Source organism: Macaca fascicularis, chromosome 4 (assembly GCF_037993035.2).
Source record: "Macaca fascicularis isolate 582-1 chromosome 4, T2T-MFA8v1.1".
NCBI lineage: Eukaryota > Metazoa > Chordata > Mammalia > Primates > Cercopithecidae > Macaca > Macaca fascicularis.
In genome coordinates this window covers 67,557,851-67,578,051 of record NC_088378.1, presented here as the reverse complement: position 1 = coordinate 67,578,051, position 20,201 = coordinate 67,557,851, and the positions used below count along the sequence as shown (strand labels likewise).

Genomic DNA, 20,201 nt, shown 5'->3' with positions numbered 1-20,201 from the left:
CATGCCTGTTTTTATGAGCAAATCCTTATTTCACCTGCCAGTCTTTTGGTGAGCATTGTGTGTGCTGGTTCCTGCCTTGAGCAGCAGATGCCACCTAGAGGTCCCTATGACTGCCACTGTGGCTTGGCAGGGGCTGGGCAGCCCGGGTCCTGAGGAAACTCAGCGGACATCCACTGAGGGTCACACAGGCCCCTAAGCAGCCCTGACACTGAGCCGCCCTGAAGCCCTGGGCTTCCCAGGAGGGCGCTGTCGGGGAACCCGGGAAGAACAATAGGAGGTGGGCCTGGTTCCTAGCACTCAGCCACCTTGCTTGACGTTAATTCTGAGAGGAAATGGGCAAGAACTCTGTTTGCCGGCCACAAGGTGTCAGCAGCGGGCTGACCAGGGGATGGCTCTGCGAGCAGACCCGGGAGGAGCTGCAGCACGCAGAGAGGGTGTTGCTGGTTGCTCTTTGAAGTTCCTAGCGTGTAGAGACTGCTTTTCTTATTAGTGGGGACCTGATGATTACGTTACCAAAAGACCCCTCTCCGCCTTGCCTGCGGACCAGCCACATGCCTCTCTCTGCTTTCAGATGGGTAAAATTGCCGCCTCCGGACATCTCAACCAAGCCTGAACTGCAGCTTGAAGAGCTGGATGCAGGTGGAGATATGGGGATAACACCACAGAAAGCAATGATGTAGGAGGTGTGCGAAGACGGAATAGTTCAGGACACTCCTTTTCAAAAACTTGGATGTGAGTTCTGGCTTGCCTACGCGCTAGGTGTGAATTTGAAGTCTGGGTTTGCACCCCCATCTGTAAAATAGCATGTTCCCTGTCTTTCAGACGACAATATCCACAGGGTTCTTATGTGGGTCAAATGAGATCAAATAATTTGCAAACTATGAGGTACTATACACACATGGGTGCGATTGCTGGGGCTCATCTTTTGACCCAAGCTGTGTCCTAGAGCTTCCTTCTGACTAAAGGAACAGATACTGAAGCACAAAGGGGTGGCTGACTCTTCCGAGCGGGTCATGTGGAGTCTCCGTGTGAGCTGCCAGCCATCAAGTTCTGATCCAGCCTGATAGAGTCATCTTCCAACTAGATTCTTCCTGGATGCCTTTGCATGGCTCGTGTCCAACTGGAAAGCTGGCAGTGGATGCTCGCTCTTGCCTCTTCAATGAGCCTGCTTTTCCATACTGGAAGAAGATGAAACACACGTTTCAGAATGTAAGTTTTTCCTGTTGGACACTATCCCCCCTGGAGTGATGGAGAAAAATATTAGATGAAGTCAGGGGATAACTGAGTAACACACTGATTTAGAAACTCATGGAATCAAATGAAAGTGTTTTTTCCACTGGTGGGGTTATTTATTATATGCTGGCTGGACAGGTCCCACAGAGGAAAAGGCTTTGGTCCCTGAGCAATAGAAGTTAGCAGGAAACAATATTCTCCATTGCTCTGCTTAAAAAAAAAATAGAACTCACCTGGGTTTGAAATTCATCCTGCTCATCACCTTTGGAGTGAGTGGGGACTACCGCACAGGCCCCATCATGCTGGGATGATGGCAAAGAAGAGATGAGGCTGTTGCTACTGGTCTTTGCTCTGTGGAGCTTTTCATGTGGCCTGTTTCCTGGTGGAAATAAACTACCTGGAAAGTATATTATGAAAAACTCTGATGGGATTTTGATTGTAATTTTACTGTTTATATTAATTTGTGGAAAAGTGTCATCTTTGTGATATAAAGTTTTCCCGTCCATGAACGTGGTGTATCTTTCCATTTATTTGATTTCTTTTTTGTACCTTTCAAAGAAGCCTTTTAAGTTTCTGTATAAAGGCCTTGGGCATCTTATGTTAGATTAATTCCTAGATAAATTATAGCTTTTTCATGCTATTGTAATGGAATCTTTAAAAATATTTACATTTTCTGATTGTTGCTGTTATGTAGGTAAATGTTTGTGTGTGTGTGTGTGAGTGTGTGTATGTGGGTGTTGATAGAAATTGACTGAAGCCTTATCAGTTCTAATGGTTTGTTTATTGTTTTGGATTTTCTGTGTAAACAATCATATTGAATAATGCACGTTTCAGCTTTTCCTTTTTAATCCTGATACATTTTGTTTCTTTGTTTTGTTACAGTGTCAGTTAGCATCTTGAGGTCATCCTTCTTCTTGTCCTGACTTCAAGGGAAATTTTTTGGCATAAATGTTTTATTTTTAAATAATTTTAAATTTATTTTAAAAACTTGCAAAGATAGTACTTAGGGTTGCCATAGACTCCTCACCCAGTCTCCTCCTCTGTTAACAGTTACAGAATATGGTACCCATGTCAAAACTAAGAAACCAAAACTGATATATCAATATTCACTAAACTCTAGAGTTTTTTAAGATTTCACTAGTTCTTCCACTAATGTCCCTTTTTCTGTCCCAGGATCCCATCTGGGATACCCCATTCTGTTTAGTCGTCATGTCTTCTTAGTCTCCCCTGGTCTATGACAATTTTTCCTTCTTTCTTTTTCATGACCTTGACAGTTTTGAGGCATATTGGTTAGGTATTTTATAGAACGTTTCTTAGTTTTGAGTTTGCCTGATGTTTTCCTCATGAGTAGAATGGGCTTATGGTTTTTTGGGAATAATATCAGAGCAGTGTCCTTCCTATCATGTTGTATCCAAGAATACATGCCGTCAACATGAAGCATCATTGGTGAAATTAACCTAGGTCACCTAACTAAGGCAATGTACGCCAGAGTTTTCCGTAGTAAAGTTACCTCCCCTATGCCCTTTCCTTTCTCAATCCAACCCCTCCTCAAGTGGGAGAAGGGGGAAAGGGGAGAGGGATTGTATTAGTCTGTTCTCACCCTGCTATGAAGAAATACCCAAGACTGGGTAGTTTATAAAGAAAAGAGGTGTAATGGGCTCGCAGTTCTGCATGACTGGGGAGGCCTCAGAAAACTTACAATCACATGGCAGAAGGCACCTCTTCACAGGGTGGCAGGATGGAGTGAGTGCTGAGCAAAGGGGGAAAAGCCCCTTATGAAACCATCAGATCTTGTGAGAACTCACTATCACAAGAACAGCATGGGGGTAATTACTCCCATGTTTCAGTTACCTACACTGGGTCCCTCCCACTACACGTGGGGATTATGGAAACTTCAGTTCAAGATGAGATTTGGGTGGGACACAGCCAAACCATATCAGTGAGGATTAAGTTTCAGCTCCTAGAGGATGGAGTATATTCATATACTATATTATCTGGAAACCTTCTGTAAGAAAGACTTGTCTTTCCTATTTATCAGTCCGTTTGCTTATTCAATCGTTTATTCATATCAGTATGGACTCATGTATTTTCTTATACTCTGGCTTATAGTATGTTATTTATTTTCTTGTTCAAATTGTTCCAATTTGGGCATTGGAGCTCTTTTGGGTTGGCTCTGGTGTCCCTTTGACATGCCCCTATTTTTTTATTTTTTGGCATATTCTTACTTTCTGGTTATACAACAAGATCCACACTCATTTTATATCTTCTCTGCCCTAGCCCTAGAATCAGCCGTTTCTCCAAGGAGATCTGGTTCCTTTTATTGGAGAATGGAATTTGGAAACCAAGATCTGGGTGGTGTGTACGCTCCTTACAACTGGGATCTCACTGTTTCTAGTCTTCTCAGCGGACAGAACTAAGAATATATGTATATATACTAGCCCATGTATGCACATACCTATAATTATGTCTGAATCTATACATTTGTATCTTTATTAATCTCAACATGAGCTCATACTGATGTTTCCGATTGTAATCCAGTATGACACGGTTCATTCTAGACTTCCTCCTTTACTAACTGTAGTTTTCCTCTCTAACAGGAAGAAACCTAGCTTCCACCATCCACCAACTGCTTACTTAGAAAGAGAGTAGTTTTAATGTTCTATCATTAAGTTTGATGAAGATTTTTGTTAGCTATCCTTACCAGGTTAAGGAGATTTCCTTCTATTGCTATTTTGTTTTAAAAAATTAACCTTGAATTATTAAGTCATATATTTTAGTCAACTGTCTCTTGAGGTGATAATATAACATGTCAAAATGACAATATGAAATGTTAAATTATTTGTATCCCTGGGTCAAATCCAACTTGGTCATAGAACTCTTATTTATTAGATTGAAGTGCATGAATTTGCTGTCTTTTTGTACATCAAAATTTGGCGACCAAATACATTGCTGAATTGTGTTTGCTAGTGATTTGTTTAGGATTTTTGTGTATATGTTCATAAGAGATTAGTTTATTATTTTCCTGTCACTCACTGTTCTTCTGCCCCTGAAATACAAGGGCTTACTCTTAAGAAGCCAGGATATCTTTTAATTATCACTAGGCAAGGTTATAAGCGTGAAGGTTATTGCCTTTAGAAAGAAAGGAGATGAGTAAAAGAACAGAGAAACAAGGAGAGGGAGGGATGACGGAACTGGAGAGGAGGAGGAGGAGTTTTGGCTAGTTCCAGATGAACCCTCACCCCCGCTTGGCCTACCATACAGCTGCAAGTAGCTCTGTCATCTTACTCTAGAGGCCCTCCCCTCACCTCACATTCAATTCACACACATCCTTAGAATGGGGCAGGAGAAGACAAACTTCACTGGAGATGCATCCGTGCTGTTTTCTTAACAGACTTGAGGCAGAATAAGAGCTCGTGTCCTATGTGCATTGGGTGGACTCTTGTTTTTGTTTGCCCAGCCTTCCCTTCTTCTCTCCTCAGATGACAGCACACTTTATTCCTTTAGAGAATTGCTCCTCTATGCCTGTGTCCTACATTCTGATGAGGCCTCCATCCCTGTACCCTGCCCCATCCTCCAGCTACAAAAATGGGCACATGGCCCAGGCTTGGCCAATTATTCCCTGGCTTTAATGACTGGCCCTCATGGTGGACAGGAGGCTCAAGTTGGTCTAATGAGTTCTTCCAAGACAGTGAATGCGCTCCCTTTCTTTCCTTGCAGATCCTGAGCTGGAGGAAGGTAAGTCTGGAACTGCCTACTGCCAGTTTTCCTTTCTTTGGTCCTACCCTCTGGACAGAGTTGTTTGAAGAAAAACAGAATGAGATCAACACAAAGAGTGAAGCTGAGACGCAAACTGCAGGTATACTTTGAGTCTCCGGATCCACCCTATTCATTCCAATTAGATAAGCTATAAATAACTCCCCTTTTCTGCTTAAGCTACTTTGAGTTGGGCCTCCTCACAGATCTGTGGTGAAATCTACTGAATCAGGTCAGGACTGAGGGAGTTTGTGCTGCCTCTGTGTTCTCAGTTTACTAATCTCACCTACAGGGTGACACAGCTGTGACTGTTGGTAGTGATGGCTCAAACCAGCTATCCTTATTCACTGGTGGGCAGGAAGTAGATGGGACCACTTAAAAGAGACCCCAGGCCAGTTAGTATAAAGACACCTCAAGGTTCTCTGCTATGATAGTGATGAACACCTCAATTGATGGAAAGTGGCACTGTAAAATCAGTACACATGGGAGGGGGTGTAGAGACGTTGGTATCCTTTTATTTATTGCCTGGTGAGCTTAGAAAAGGGTAGTATCTTAAAGGGGGTTCTCCGCCAAAATAAGCCATTGTAGCTGAGAGTTATTTAATAAGGGAATAGGGAAGGGAGGTCTACTTTTCAGTAAGGGAGAGCCTTGTTTGCACATGATGTCCCTGTCCTTCTACCCACCAGAAGGGCAGTCACGGTGGAGGACAGCTGGATTTAATGTCCAAGTGTACATGCTCTGTGCAGGAGAATGATGTGACCTAACAAAGGCTGGGGCATATGTTCAGTGAACAAAATGATGATTTCAGTTTATTTTTTCTTGTGATGCGTAATGGCTTTCAAGACCATTTCCGCACAAGGTCAGCAGAAAAGTTGCGTGATTTCTCTAAGGCCAAAGAACAAAAGTTTTCTTTGTTTTTGTTTTTGTTGAGAGGGAGTCTCTGTCTATCGCCCAGGCTGGAGTGCGATGGCGTGATCTCGGCTCACTGCAACCTCCGCCTCCTGGTTACAAGCAACTCTCCTGCCTCAGCCTCCCAAGTAGCTGGGATTATAGGTGTGCACCACCACTCTCAGTTAATTTTCCTATTTTTAGTAGAGACAGGGTTTCACTGTGTTGGCCAGGCTGGTCTTGAACTCCTGACCTCAGGTGATCTACCCACTTTGGCCTCCCAAACTGCTGGGATTACAGGTGTGAGCCACTGCACTCAGCCTTAAAGAACAAAGTTTTAAAGAAATATCTTAATTTTTCTGATAAAAAAGTACAAGCAATTCTTTTACCATGCAAAAAAAATTAAGAAAACAGCGATCATTTAAAATTCTATCACTCAGAGATAAGCACTATTTATATTTTGGTGTATTTCTCCCAGATATGTTTCTATCAAATGGCAGGCTTAGCAGCTGACTCCAGACCAGAATTAGGGTCTTTTGATGCCTTTTATTTGTTTTTTATTTATTATGACATTTTAAAATATAATTATAGAAAAGAATGTGATAAAATTCATGGACCTAAAGCCCACATATGACAAAACTTAGCATTTACTCTGTTTACTTTGGATGACTTCGTTTTAATAAACACAATACTGCAGATTGTTTGATCCCTCATGTCCTCCCCACACTCTTCCCCGATCCCATTTTTCTTTCCTGGCATTAACCATAATCCTGAAGTTGGGAATATCTTTCTGTGTTATGGTTCTCTAGAGAAAAAGAACTGATAAGACATACAGAGGTGCAGAAAAAAAAAAAGGAGTAAAGTCCTTCTTCCTCTACTCTTTGTTCTATTCAGGCCCTTAACAGATTGGGTGGTGCCCACCCGCACTGGAGAGAACAATCTGATTCAAGTGCTGATCTCATCTGGAAACACTGGCACAGACACACCCAGAAATCATGTTAAATCTGGGCATCCCATGGCCCATTCGAGTTGACATATAAAATTAACCATCACACTTTTTCACATGTGGTTTTGTTGTTGTTGTTTTTAGAGACAGGTTCTTACTCTGCTTTCCAGGTTGGAGTGCAGTCGTGCAATCATGGCTCACTGCAGCCTTGAACTCCTAGGCTCAAGCGATCCTCTTGCCTCATCCTCTTGAGGAGCTAGGACCACAGGTATGCGCCACCACATCCAGCTAATTTTTAAAATGTTTTTTGTAGAGACAAGGTCTTGCTATGTCACCCCAGCTGGTCTCAAGCTCTTAGCCTGTCTCATACATGTTTTTATATTTTTCTATGTATGTATGCATACTTAAACAATACAAAGTATCATTTTTTGCTTTTAAAAAAATTTTAAACAAATTATATTAATATGTGTGTCTTCTTCTAAAACTTTCTTTTTTGCACTCACCTTTATATCTCTGACATTTATTCATGCGATGCATCTATATCATTTAGTTACTGTATACTACCATTGAATGAATATATCAGAGTTCATTTATCCATTCCTTTATGAATACACTTTTAGGTTGTTCTTTATTTTGCTATTTCAAACAATGTTACCATGGACATATTTGTCCTCACCTTGTGAACACCTGTGAGAATTTCTGGAGGTGGAATTTTGAGGTGGGAGTACAGGCGCATCTTCAACTTTTTGTTAAATATTGCCACATTGTTTTCTAAAACAGTTGTATACTCTGCAGTGAATGCAGGTTACGGCCACAAGATCTACAGATTCTCCTTGGTTTTTGGCTGGAGCAGCTCTCACCACCACTTGTGCTGTTGTTTTGGAGCCAGTTGGCCACTGCTGCCTCCACTGTTGCCATGAAACAGCAGCCTGCTTGTGAGCATAAAGTCACAGTGCTCATGGTAGAGTGTTTGTAAAGGTGGCTGCAGTGACCCCTTTCATTGCTGTGTGCATGCCCCATTACAGTATGCCTACTCTACTCCCATCAAGATGTCTATTTGCCTTCTCCTTGAATCTTGGCTGGCCTTGTAACTTCTTTGACCAACAGAATGTGTAGAAATGACCTTGTGTGACTTCTGAGTCTCAGCTTCAAGACATCTTGCAGCCTCTTGTCTCCTCATCTTGGAATGCGATGCTGCCATGTCAGAAAGCCTCCAAGAGGGTGAATGATCATATGAAGAGAAGCGACCATGAAGGATAACCATATGATGAAATGGTGCCATCAGGAAGCACCAACTGCTCAACATGTCACTGTGGCCATCTTGGACCATTCAGCCTCAAGTAAGCCACTAGATGACTACAGCCATGTAAGTAACCCCTGGAAAGATCAACAGAAGAACCACTAAGCTGAACCCAGTCCATATTGCTCGCCTATAGTATTGTAGGCAAATAAAATGGTTGTTGTTTTCAGTCATTGAGTTTTGGGAGTGGTTTGTTCCACAGCAATAGACAGCTGATGCAATGCCTCTCCTCACTTCCTGTACCATAGATCTCTTGCCTCTCATTTGCTGGCATGGGACTTTCCTTTTACTATGGAGATTCAAGATACTATGGGATCTATTTGGTATTCATACACACACAAATCCAGGAATGGTAACTAGCAAACTATGACCAATTGGAGATGGGAATTGGAGGAAAATCCTTCTGTCCGCCTCTCCTGAGAGGTACTATTTGAGGGTGAATAGTCCCATATGGTCTCTCTGAAGACATCCTGCAGGACTGAATCAGTTTCTCATTAAGCTGTGGCCAGCTTGGTAATGCACTTTATTTATTTACTTTGAGACAGGGTCTCGCCCTGTCTCCCAGGCTGGAGTGCAGTGGTATAATCTTGGCTCACTGCAACCTCTGCCTCCTGGGTTCAAGTGATTCTCATGCCTCAGCCTCTCAAGTAGCTGGGATTACAGGCATGTGCCACCACACCCGGCTAATTTTTGTATTTTTGGTAGAAATGGGGCTCCTCCATGTTGGCCAGGCTGGTCTCAAACTCCTGGCCTCAAGTGATCTGCCTGCCTCAACCTCTCAAAGTGCTGGGATTGCAGGTATAAGCCACCACACCTGACCAGTAATGCACTTTATATTTGCTAACTCTCTTTCTCTGTTTATCTCTTTTCTTCACTCCTGCTTTCCTGGAATTTCATTCCCCCCAAAAGCCTTAGCATATAAGATTTGCTCAGTCTCTATTTTCTAGGGAACCTGGAAAAAGATGGTTTCAAGAGTGGCCTAAGAAAGCAGACCTTCAAGATGGAATTTGGAGTTGAATTGCCCACTAGTCTAAAGGTGGAGGGCCCCCATTGCTGGTGGTAAGTGGACTGGTAACAACCCCTGATGTGCGTTTGTTTCACTATCACCAAGGCTTTTGCCTGTAGTTAATTGTGATGAAGTACAGGTAGAAGATGAAGCATTCAGAGATGCCAATAGTTTCTAAATTGCTGTACATTAAAATCGTAGGGAGAGCTTTAAAAAAAAATCCCCTTGCCTAGGTTTCACCCCAAACTAATTAAATCAAAATAGCTATGGATGAAAGCCAGGTGACAGTAAGTACGTTTTAAAAAATCTCCAGGTGATTCTTATATGCAGCAAATTTGGGAACCACTGGGATATGCATTGACTATGGCTCTTGATTGGTAGAATGTGGTGATCATAATTATAAGGATTGTAGTAGGTACAAGCTGCTTTTGATGACATTGGAATGCCTGACAAAAAAATTCAAAACAGCTTGTTGCCAACTTAGAGCACTCTGGGAAAGCCAGAGGGCCTCTATGGCCGCCCCTAACTTCTGCATCTATAGAACAAACTACTGAAAATCAGACCCAGGATCTGATAATAATAGTAGCAGAGCTGCAAAGCCTACTGAATTTGCATAGTTGGGTCTCCTATGTCAAATTCACAGTTCTAAAGGTGAAAGCATGGTACCCTGAGACTAGGGATAGGGACAGTATGTTGGAAGTGCATAAGAATCTCCAGCCACCAATTCTCCGTAATTCTCCAGGCCAGCAGAAGCAGGCCTCTCGTATTTAATACAGGAAAACAGCTTCCCATTGCTTGAAGATGATGTAAAGACTTCCTCTGAAGCCTCACAAGATGGTGTATATACTCTTCAAGATCTTCCTAACCCCCACTTCCAACCCCCGCTGCCTCTAGGCCATTAGCTAGGGTCAGGTCTCAGCATAGCCAAATGAGGAACTATAGTACCTGCCTCAGGATGGAAGTGCTGCATGCCAAGGCATTGCAGGACCTGGTTAGTCTGTTGGCAGAAACAACAGGAACACGTGTGAAAGTGGATTTTGGGAGGATGGACAGAGGAAGATGGACTATAAGGTTGGCTATGAAAGACTTCATTGACATAGGTCCCACACCTGTGCCTCAGGATTCAATGTTCTAACAAGGATGTTAAGCCTAATAGTTTGCTTGAAATTTAGATACAATGATAGTCTACAGTAAAGGATGGACAAGTCCACTGCTACTGCACATGACATATACAGGTATATCTGCCTGCTGAGAAGGTGTTTTATCCATGGCTTTCTTCAGGTGGCCAAAATAAAATCTCTGTCCATTTTTGTTCTTGGGGTATCAGTAGCTTTTCGGAGGCTTATATCCTGAGTCCCTCAAAGAAGTAAAAGTGGTCCACCCAGACGGAGGAATGGGCCTGTTAGAGTCCATTCTTGCCTAGAGCAGAGGCCTGATCACATTTTTGGCTTCTGGATAGGTTTTCTGCAAATACCTAAGGCATGCATACATGCTGGAGGTGTTTTGGGAAACCAGCATTGGCATTAAATTAGAAAAAGAATGGCGAAGGGACTTCTAACCATCTGACTGTCATCAGGATCCATGTAACTCCCTAGGTTTGACCCCCTTCTCCATCTGTGATCACCAGGGACAGAGCTGAACATTATGCAGGTCATCAGTGAAGCTAATGGTCACTGATTTGGGAAGTGATCAACTCATTTAAATAATCTAGTCTCCAGGTTTTTCCCTTGTCCCTCCACCAACTGCCTTTTAGATCTCTTGATAGCCAGGAGCTCCTCTACCAGAAGGTGAGTAGGAATGTCCAGTGGAGGTGAGGCTCAAAGCAGCCTCAAACCAGCCCACCTGCTCCCAGGAGGGCTGGTCAGGCAAAAGGTGAAGGAAGTGAAGAAGACGGAGAATGTATCCTTTGCTTAACCTTGAGTTTCCTCGTCTGAAGTTTAGGTTTGCCTGTGCATTAATTTACCCCACCCTCCATGCCCATTCCTATAGGTGGTAACCATAACAGCACTATTATCAGCTAAACTTCATATGTACAATGGTAGAGATGACGAGATGCTCACCAATCTCGTTTTTTTTCTGCCTGCATACCCAGGAAGACAATTATATTTCTCAGCTTCTCTTGTACTTAGATGGGGTTTGGGTCAATGCAGGTAGAGTGATGTATGCAGTTTGCAGGCTTGGTATAATTCCCTCTGCGCAATCCTTCTTTTCTCTCTTTTCCTCCCATGGCACCTGCAGAGGACACATGTTGAGGATTGTAATGTTACAAGATGGAAAGAGACTAGATCCCTGGGTCTCTTCTTCAAGGAGAACACTTGGACCCACATCGGGCTGTGGTATAAATGAAACACAAGTGTTATGTTAAGCCCTTGATATTTTGGGTTGTTTGTTACAGTAGCTTGCTTTACTTATCATGACTAATACAAGTGCTTATTCTGTGACAGATATTAGACATGCATGACTTCATTAAGTGCTTAGAACAATCCTATGAGATAGGCCTACTACTAGCACCCCTGTTTTACAAGTGAGGATGCAAAGATGTGGAATAACTTGTCCAAAGACTCACAGCTAGGAAGTAACAGGGTCAGGAATCAAATTCTTATAGTCTGGCTCCCAAATCCCCATGCTTGGGCTTCCTGCTGTGTTCATTACTGGGAACTGACTACTGCAGGATCCTGTGAATGAGGCAGATCATAGCAAGAGGATTATAAAAGAAAAGTTGTAAGAGCTACTAAAATATTATCTTTGTCACAGTGACTCCAATTTTTTAGGGCTAGGCTGAACTCTAAGTTGTGCAGCCCATACACCTCACTACAGGAGTAAGGTAGTCTCAGTGAAAGACATTTTGTCTTTCTTTCCTCTCCTTGTCCTATCCAGTCCCATGTGCAGTAGGCTGGAGGGTGGCCTAGCCTACTCCACTTCCTCTTAGATGTGTGAATCTGGGCAGGAGGTTAACTGAGTAACCAAGTGAAGACCAGTTCAGAAAGGAAAGCTGGCCTGAATCTTGATCCAGAAAGGGAAGCCCTGTGAATGAGTTTGTTTTCACACTGCTAATAAAGACATACCCGAGACTAGATAATTTATAAAGGAAAGAGGTTTAATGGACTCACAGTTCCACATGGCTGAGGAGACCTCACAATCATGATGGAAGGCAAGGAGGAGCAAGTCATATCTTACTGTGATGGTGGCAGGCAAAAAGAGAGACTTGTGCAGGGAAACTCTTCTTTATAAAACCATCAGATCTCGTGAGACTTATTCACTGTCACGAGAACAGCACGAGAAAGACCCACCCCCATGATTCAATTACCTCCCACCGGGTCCCTCCCACAACATGTGGGAATTGTGGGAGCTATAATTCAAGATGAGATTTGGGTGGGGACACAGCCAAACCATATCACCCTGCCTCGCCCTTTCCTGGTGACTTCTCTCATCCTTCCTGGGAACTTATCTAGTCTCTAATCACCGGATAGAGAACATTCTGTTTGTCCCACTGGCCCAGACTCCTGGAACTGGTGAGTCCTCAGTGACGCTGGGAGTTGGAGAAAGGAAGAAATGGTTGGGGGCTTTTGTCTGTTATCTTCTTCCATTGTCACTTATAAAAGCTACTACTGATTATTATGTTCATGTTTCAGGTGAACAAGCTAAGGCTTAAAGAGGATGTCACTTGCCCAAAGTCATGGGGCTTGGAAGATAAAATAGAGTCTGAACACTGGTCTCCCTGGCTGCAAAGTTCCTTCTTTCAGGATTCTCTTGGTAGGGCTTGTTTCTTAGTGAAAGTAATCAGCTTTCTAGTGACCATTTGGAACCTCCTCACTCTTATAAATAAATATATTTAATTTTCTGGAATACGAATGTCATCATTCACCATTATTTTCCTTCTACTTTGGCTGCCCTCCATACTTTTTAATTGTTCAGGGACAAGTCATTTCTTTGTGGGCTCTGAGTGCTGCCCTGTAAATTCAATTTACTTTCTGTGGATAACAGTGAAAGGCAAAATTGGCCAAGTCTGGGCTACTAATAGCCCACCCATCTCAGGGAGTCTTATGACCTTTTGTGGAGGTGATTAATAAGAAACAGATTTTTTGGGGTTCTGCACAGAGCTTGAAGGTCCATCCTCTTGCTGGGGAATAAGAGGAAGTGATAATCTATTTATTCTGTGCCCTGCCAGTTTGAAACAAGGGCAGGAGTATCTAGATAATTCTTTTTTTTTAATTTTTTTGAGACAGAGTCTCACTTTGTCATCCAGGCTGGAGTGCAGTGGTGCGATCTCGGCTCACTGCAACCTCTGCCTCACGGATTCAAGAGATTCTCCTGCCTCAGCCTCCCAAGTAGCTGGGACTACAGGCACCTGCTAGCACGCCAAGCTAATATATATATATATTTTGTATTTTTAGTAGAGATGGGGTTTCGCTATGTTGGCCAGGCTGGTCTCGAACTCCTGACCTCATGGTCCGCCTGCCTCAGTCTCCCAAAGTGCTGGGATTACAGGTGTGAGCCACTGCAACTGGCCATGTCTAGGTAATTCTACACTCACCTTGCCTGTACTCTCTGGATAATAAAACGAGTTTAGCGAGTGATGATGATGATGATGATGATAATGACTCATCACCTGCAGGTGATATGAGATTATTGGAAGGACAGAATGACAGATCTGAAAGGGACCCCAAAAACCACTGGCTTCCAAGACAATTTTTACAACAGTGGATTCCTTTCTTCAAACATAATCATACACTCCAACATATGAAGTAGATCAAAGTGGAGCAGTTCTAGATGACAGGGAGCAGGAGGCTGTCCCTGGTCTGTCCCCCCAACCCTCAGGGACCCTCAGAACACAACTTCAAAAGCCAGGCCTCATTCAACGCCTTTGTTTTACAGATGAGGAAACAGAGGCCCAGTCTGTGAAGTTACTCAGCAGAAACCTCCAAAAATGGGCGAGGGTGGGAGGCTGAGGTGTCAGGGGGTTTCAGAACAGTCTTTCCCTCTTTTGGGTGCAATTCTTAAAGGCCATCAGGCCAGGTGTGCTTTCTCCCTCAGTGACTCTCAGCTGTGACGGGGCAGAGGCACCTGAGAGCGTCTGGGAGGACTGTCACCTGCGAGTCAGGAAGAGCAGAGCCTGGAATTGCTCAGTCTGAGGTTGGAGTGGCCATGGTGGCCTCTTCTTTGAGGACCCAAACCCAGTGGAAATGGGATTAGTCTTCCCTCAATTCTCATCAACCATACTAAGGAGAATCAGGTCCTCTCAAGGCTGGACTGCCCTGCCTCTGTCCTCATGGAAGCACCCAGACCTCCCACACAGGAGCTCCTGCCAGCCCCTCAGGGGTGCCTGAGCTGTCCTCACATGCTCAGCTTCCCCATCAGGTGCGCACAGTGCAGGGTCATTGGGAAATCAGTCAGATGTTATGCCTGAAGCACCCAGTGCCTGGCCTGGCCCCCAGGAGGATGCAGCCTTGGTCTTCCTTCTCCTGTGCTTTCAGCCAGAGTTGGAAAACCGCTTTCCCAGGCCCTGAGTTTCCTAAGGCCCTGCCCAGGATTTTCCTGCAAGCTCTGATTGCACTCTGCTGGTCTGCTTAAAACCCCTAGCGGGGAGCTGGCTCATGTCACGAAAGCTGCTTTTTAGAGGGGACGCCGCCCAGCTGCATAATCAAATATTAGAAGGCCAAATGAGAAATCACAGCTTGGAATGAGGTCTAGAGCCTTGACCAGCTTTTCAAGTCATAAATCATATTCATTCTCCAAAAAGGGTGGGTCACGAGGACCTCTAGGCACCTCAACATGAGCTGTTGCAAACAGCAATGGTAGTGCGAGCCACGGGGTAGAAAGCTGGTGAACAACCCATCGGGCTCAAAGCTCCCCACCCGCGGGAGAGATTCTGTGTCATCAAATGGGGGTAATGGAACCCCGGAGCCCTTTGTCCCGGCCCTTCCCTGAAGCCCTGGCCTCCCCGCTAGCTTCCACACCAGCACGATGCAGACAAAGACCCACTGGGGATTTTCAGAGCTTTTACTGGATGCCTCTTTAAAGTGTCTAATTTTAATGAAGAAATCTTTCATCTGCCATCCTGTTTCCAGGAGACAGGTTTGGAAGGAATTTTCACAAGTCACTAAGGCCCCTTGGAAATGTGTTTTTTGGTGGAAAATGTAAGGCTGTAAGACACGCACGGAGATGTTCTCACTGGGGGCGGGAGTGGAGGAGGCAAGGGGAAGAAATAAAACACCAAGAAAAAAACGCTTCAAGAGCCAAGTGGAGGAAGGATGCAGAGGTGCAACCGAAAGGGGAAAAGTGTTTGGGAATATATAAAGAATAAGTCAGCCAGAAAACACAGAGTCTCTCCCTGGGGAAATTATATGCAGCTCTAAAAAAATGCTACGGGCTGGAAAGTGCATGGGAGGGGTGGGTGAGAGGGGTGGGGTGAGGGGAGAGAAAGGGCGGGAAGGAAAATGTCATCAACAACTGGAATGAGGTAGAGACAGTACATGCACACAGAAAACATGCCAGAAAAAAAAAAAATACCCTCAAGTTCCTCCCCTCTGCAGCTTTCTGAGCCAAAAAGAAAAACTAAAGGCAACAACTGCTGAACTGGAGAGACAATGGAGATGGAAGAGCAGGTCTGCAGGGTCGCGCAGCTGTGAGTTCAGGGGATGTGCTCAGACACAGCCCTGCCCCTCTGGAGGTGATGTCGGCTAGAAAGCCTCCCTTGCATACCCTCCTGGTTTCCAGACGCCTTTCTCCCAAGAACCTCCTGTCCTGTATTTTTCACCAAGGGAGCAGCTTCCCTTGCCCGCCCTCCGCCACTCCCCCCACCCAACCCCTGGACTGGAAGGAGCTCCCACAGCACTTCCTGTCCGCTGCATGACACTCTCACCGTTATGCCACATGGGACAATAGCGCCATCGTGGTGGGAGGTCAAGGCTGACGCCAACGAGTTCAGCAAAACCTGAGACTTCACGGAGGTTCCTGGGCCCCACGGGGAAAGGGATAGGTGAATATGCATAAGCTCACAGAGAGGAAATTTGGCCGCTGATGCTATGGAATTTAAACACAAACATGAGTCAAGGGGTGGAGCGGGGAGGGGTGAGAGAGTGTTGAGACAAAATTCATAGACTATTCCATGATGAAATGGCAAGTGAGAATCACAGGGGTGAATGGAGATGGTTTTGTTAAAAGAGAGGGGCCCTCCCCCCATCACTAAATCACTGGACAAGGCTGATGAGCAGAGCCACCTAGGGTTGGCGGTGACTTGAGTTAGGCTTTTACAAGCCTGTGAATTTACTCTTGGTGGCCATGACAGGGTATCTCCTGAAGCTGATGATGAAAAAAGGTGTGTTTTCCTACCTCTTTAGGATATACAGTCCAAACCAGCACCAAATAATGGAGGAGTTTGGCAGGGGGGCAGGTTTACATGACTTTGAAATTTCTGAATGAAAATATCATCCTGAATTACACACAAAAGGCATTTCCCATGTGCTTCTGTTTACCCTGTTTCTGCTAACGAGATATTACTTATAAACGTAAAATGTTAAGGATGTTGTCTTCAGCCTGGAGAGAAAGAGAGCGTAATTTGCGGCTTTTGCTCAGAGTGATAACCTTATTAAGTAATGGGATTCGCTGATTAACTGCTGCTAACAAAACATTGTTGCCAAACCTGATAGTCTGAAACCATCAACAGTCAGAACCACTTCTCCATCCCACCAACCCTGGGGGATTTTACAGAGATATTTCTCATTTAAATAACACTCATTTTTCAGTATTTTTTATTGCTTCCACTAATAGGTTAACAATAAGTTAGGAGCCACTCCTAAATGGATATCGAATCAACCTTGGTGAAGAGTTCAAGGAGAAAAGCAATTCTACTTTAAAAATGATTTTTTAATGAAAGGGGTAATGGGAAAATGTGCGAGTTCATTGAGCACTAGAATGAATGGAAGTTCTTAGTCAGAGATCAGAAGGCAGGATCTGCCCATGCTCAACATATGTGATGGCACTTTAAATTCCTAGAACGGAGCAATATCTCTTTCACAGTGATTCACATAGTATGTGGGAAATTCTCTTTTCCGGTAACTTGCCTAAGAAAATCAACTCCATTCTGGTCTTAAGAAATACTTTACTACTTAGATAATCAGGGGAGAGACCCCTGAGGTAGGTCATCTTGGTCTTAGCTATATATCTCCTATAATTCCTCTCTTCCCTACAGAGCCCCGATGAGTCCCACCAGCTCAGGACTCTCAAGGTCATGAATCTAGTCATAAACAGCCCGTTCTGCAGCTAAGTCATAGACCCAGGGGCTATTAGAGCGGGCCAGGGTGGGGCTGCGGAACGTGGACCTTGTCTAGTCCAACTCCCTGGGGTCTGGAAAGGTGAACTGGCTTGCCCAAAGCCCTCATCTGGTCAGTAAGAAAGCCAGGACTGAAATCTGGGCTTGTGGCTTCTGGTCCAGTCTGTTTTCTGGCTTGTGAGAAACAGGGAGTGAGGGGGGCAGTGTACGTACATAGGCATATTCCCATGTGCACACACCTGTACATCAACTTTGAGCCTCACTCTGCTCGTTAACTGCTGATCCCGTCTCTCCATGATGTCTAATCATCCACATGGCACAACTGTTTTCCCAGGGCAAGATGCTTCCCTCCTTCTTTTTTTTTTTCTTTTTTTTTTTTTTTTGAGATAGAGTTGCACTCTGTTGCCCAGGCTGGAGTGCAATGCCACGATCTCAGCTCACTGCAACCTACGCCTCCTGGGTTCGAGCATTCTCCTGCCTCAGCCTCCCGAGTAGCTGAGACTACAGGCATGCACCACCACGCCCAGCTAATTTTTGCGTCCTTAGTAGAGATGGGGTTTCACCATGTTGGCCAGGATGATCTCGATCTCTTGACCTCATGATCTGCCTGCCTCGGCCTCCCAAAGTGCTGGGATTACAGGTGTGAATTACCGTGCCTGGCCGCTTCTCTCCTTCTTTTCTAGGCCTGAAAGTGTTCAGGTGTTCAGGTGGCCAAATCTGTGTTCAGATGTGACAGAAAAATATAACATTTATGTCAGGATTTCTTCATCTTGGATCATTTATAGGTAGGATACTATTGTTTGTACAACTGTAATGAGAAAAAACTAGTGAAAGAAGCTGGGTTTTGAGAGCTTGTGTCTAACTACTGGAGGAGAGTAGACTCAGAGAAGGGACCCTTAAATCCGGGTAAGTGAGGGCACTTGGAGGTGTATTTACTTGTGTTGACTCAGAGACTTAGACTTCCTGGATGTATGAGAGAGGTCATTCAGTGTGGACCCGTGCTGGGGGAGAGAGGACGGATATGAGCTTGGAAATCATTTTGTTCAAGGCGGGGCACGTAGCAAGATTAAAATTCTCAGTCTATTAAGTTGTAAGCAAACCAAGGGCAGATGATGAGAGACGGCTCTGGAGGCCTGCACCCAATACTCCCCAAGACTGGCCTTCCTTGCTGGCCTCACCCAGCCATCGAGGACACGGTTATGGGAGGATTACCTCCTTTAACCCCCTGAATTGCTTTCATTGAGAACCGTGTTGCCTTTGCCAATGATCATTGCTAAGCATTAGGGACAGGGTAGAGGCCTCTGGGTAGGAAATCGGCAGGTCAGGATTGGGGCTGGATCAAAATCCAGAAGGAATCGTGACCCTCCAACTAGAGCCACAACCAACCAACAGGAGTAGACTACCCTGGAGTAGGACTCCAGATTCTGCAGACACTGTCTGAGGGCCTTTGACAAGCACTGTAATTTATTTTAATCCTCTCCCTAACAGAGAAGGGAGGCCCTCTTGTCTCTGGTTACTGACCAAGAAGGAGACTGTGTTAGCCATTCTTGCATGGGTATAAAGAAATACCCGAGACTGGGTCATTTATGAAGAAAACAGGTCTAATTTGCTCACTGTTTTGCAGGCTGTACAGAAGCATGGCGCTGACTTCTGCTCGGCTTCTGGGGAGGCCTCAGGGAGCTTCTACTCTTGGCAGAAGGTAAAGAGGGAGCTTGCACATCACACAGCAGGAGCAGGAGCAAGAGAGGGCGGGAGGTGCCATACACTTTTAAGTAATCAGATCTTATGTGAACTCACTCACCACTAAGGGGATGGCGCTCATCCATTCATGAAGGATTCACCCCCATGACCCAAATATTCCCACCAGACCCCACCTCCAACACTAGGGATTACATTTCAACATAAGATTTGGTGGGGACAGAGTTTCAAACCATATCAGAGACCCTAGAGGAGAGACTGGCCCAAGATGACCCTGGGTGGACACTCCCCTCGGGGCTCTGATCAAATCTCACATTTCTTGCCTGCACCAGTCCACCCCTTTGTGATCATAGGAAGGTCAGGGGAACAGAGTAAGCTTCTTAGAGAACCCTGGACTTCTGTAACGAGTCTCTCCAGGCCGAGTGCTGTGGCTCGCACCTATAATCCCAGCACTCTGGGAAGCTGAGGAGGGCGGATTGCTTGAACCCGGGAGTTTGAGACCAGCTTGGGCAACATGGCGAAACCTTGTCTCTATAAAAAATACACAGCTTAGCCAGGCATGGTGGTGTGCACCTGTAGACCTAGCTACTCGGGAGGCTGAGGCACAAGGATTCCTTGAGCCCAGGAGGTTGAAGCTGCAGGGAACTGTGATTGCACCACTGCACTCCAGCCTGGGAGACAGAGTGAGACCCTGTCTCCAAAAAAAAAAAATTCTCTCCTGAACCAGTGTGGGGCCTGGGCTGGCTGCCCTGAGGTACAGCAGGTCTCCAGGTGACGGGGGCCTTCCAGGCAGCGGTGAATCAGCCTGTGTGGCTTCAGTTGTCTATGGGCCACCTTGAAAAAGCTTATCCTTGCTCTCTACCTATGGGAACCAGTCCTAATGAAAGAGTAATCAACATAGAGAAGTTGATCAGATAAAACATATACAAGCTCACATAAATTTTATTCTTTATTTAAAATACAGAAATACTTTTTACAGCATGAACAGAAAGTACTACATTGTGTTGAAATCTTAAGATTTAGAAATCTCACTGAATCATACCCAGGCCCATGATGCATTGTACTAGAAAAAAATACTGTATCAAAAATGAAAACAAACAAACAA

At 44.7% G+C, this 20,201-nt stretch overlaps 1 long non-coding RNA gene across 1 annotated transcript; it reads left to right on the top strand.

Annotated features, from left to right (window-relative positions):
* Positions 1 to 402: 402 nt before the first annotated feature.
* On the top strand, positions 403 to 12,971 carry LOC141410088 (uncharacterized). Its single transcript, XR_012433584.1, has 2 exons — positions 403 to 1,209; positions 4,951 to 12,971. It is a non-coding gene; the product is annotated as an uncharacterized lncRNA (long non-coding RNA).
* The last annotated feature ends 7,230 nt before the right edge of the window (positions 12,972 to 20,201 follow it).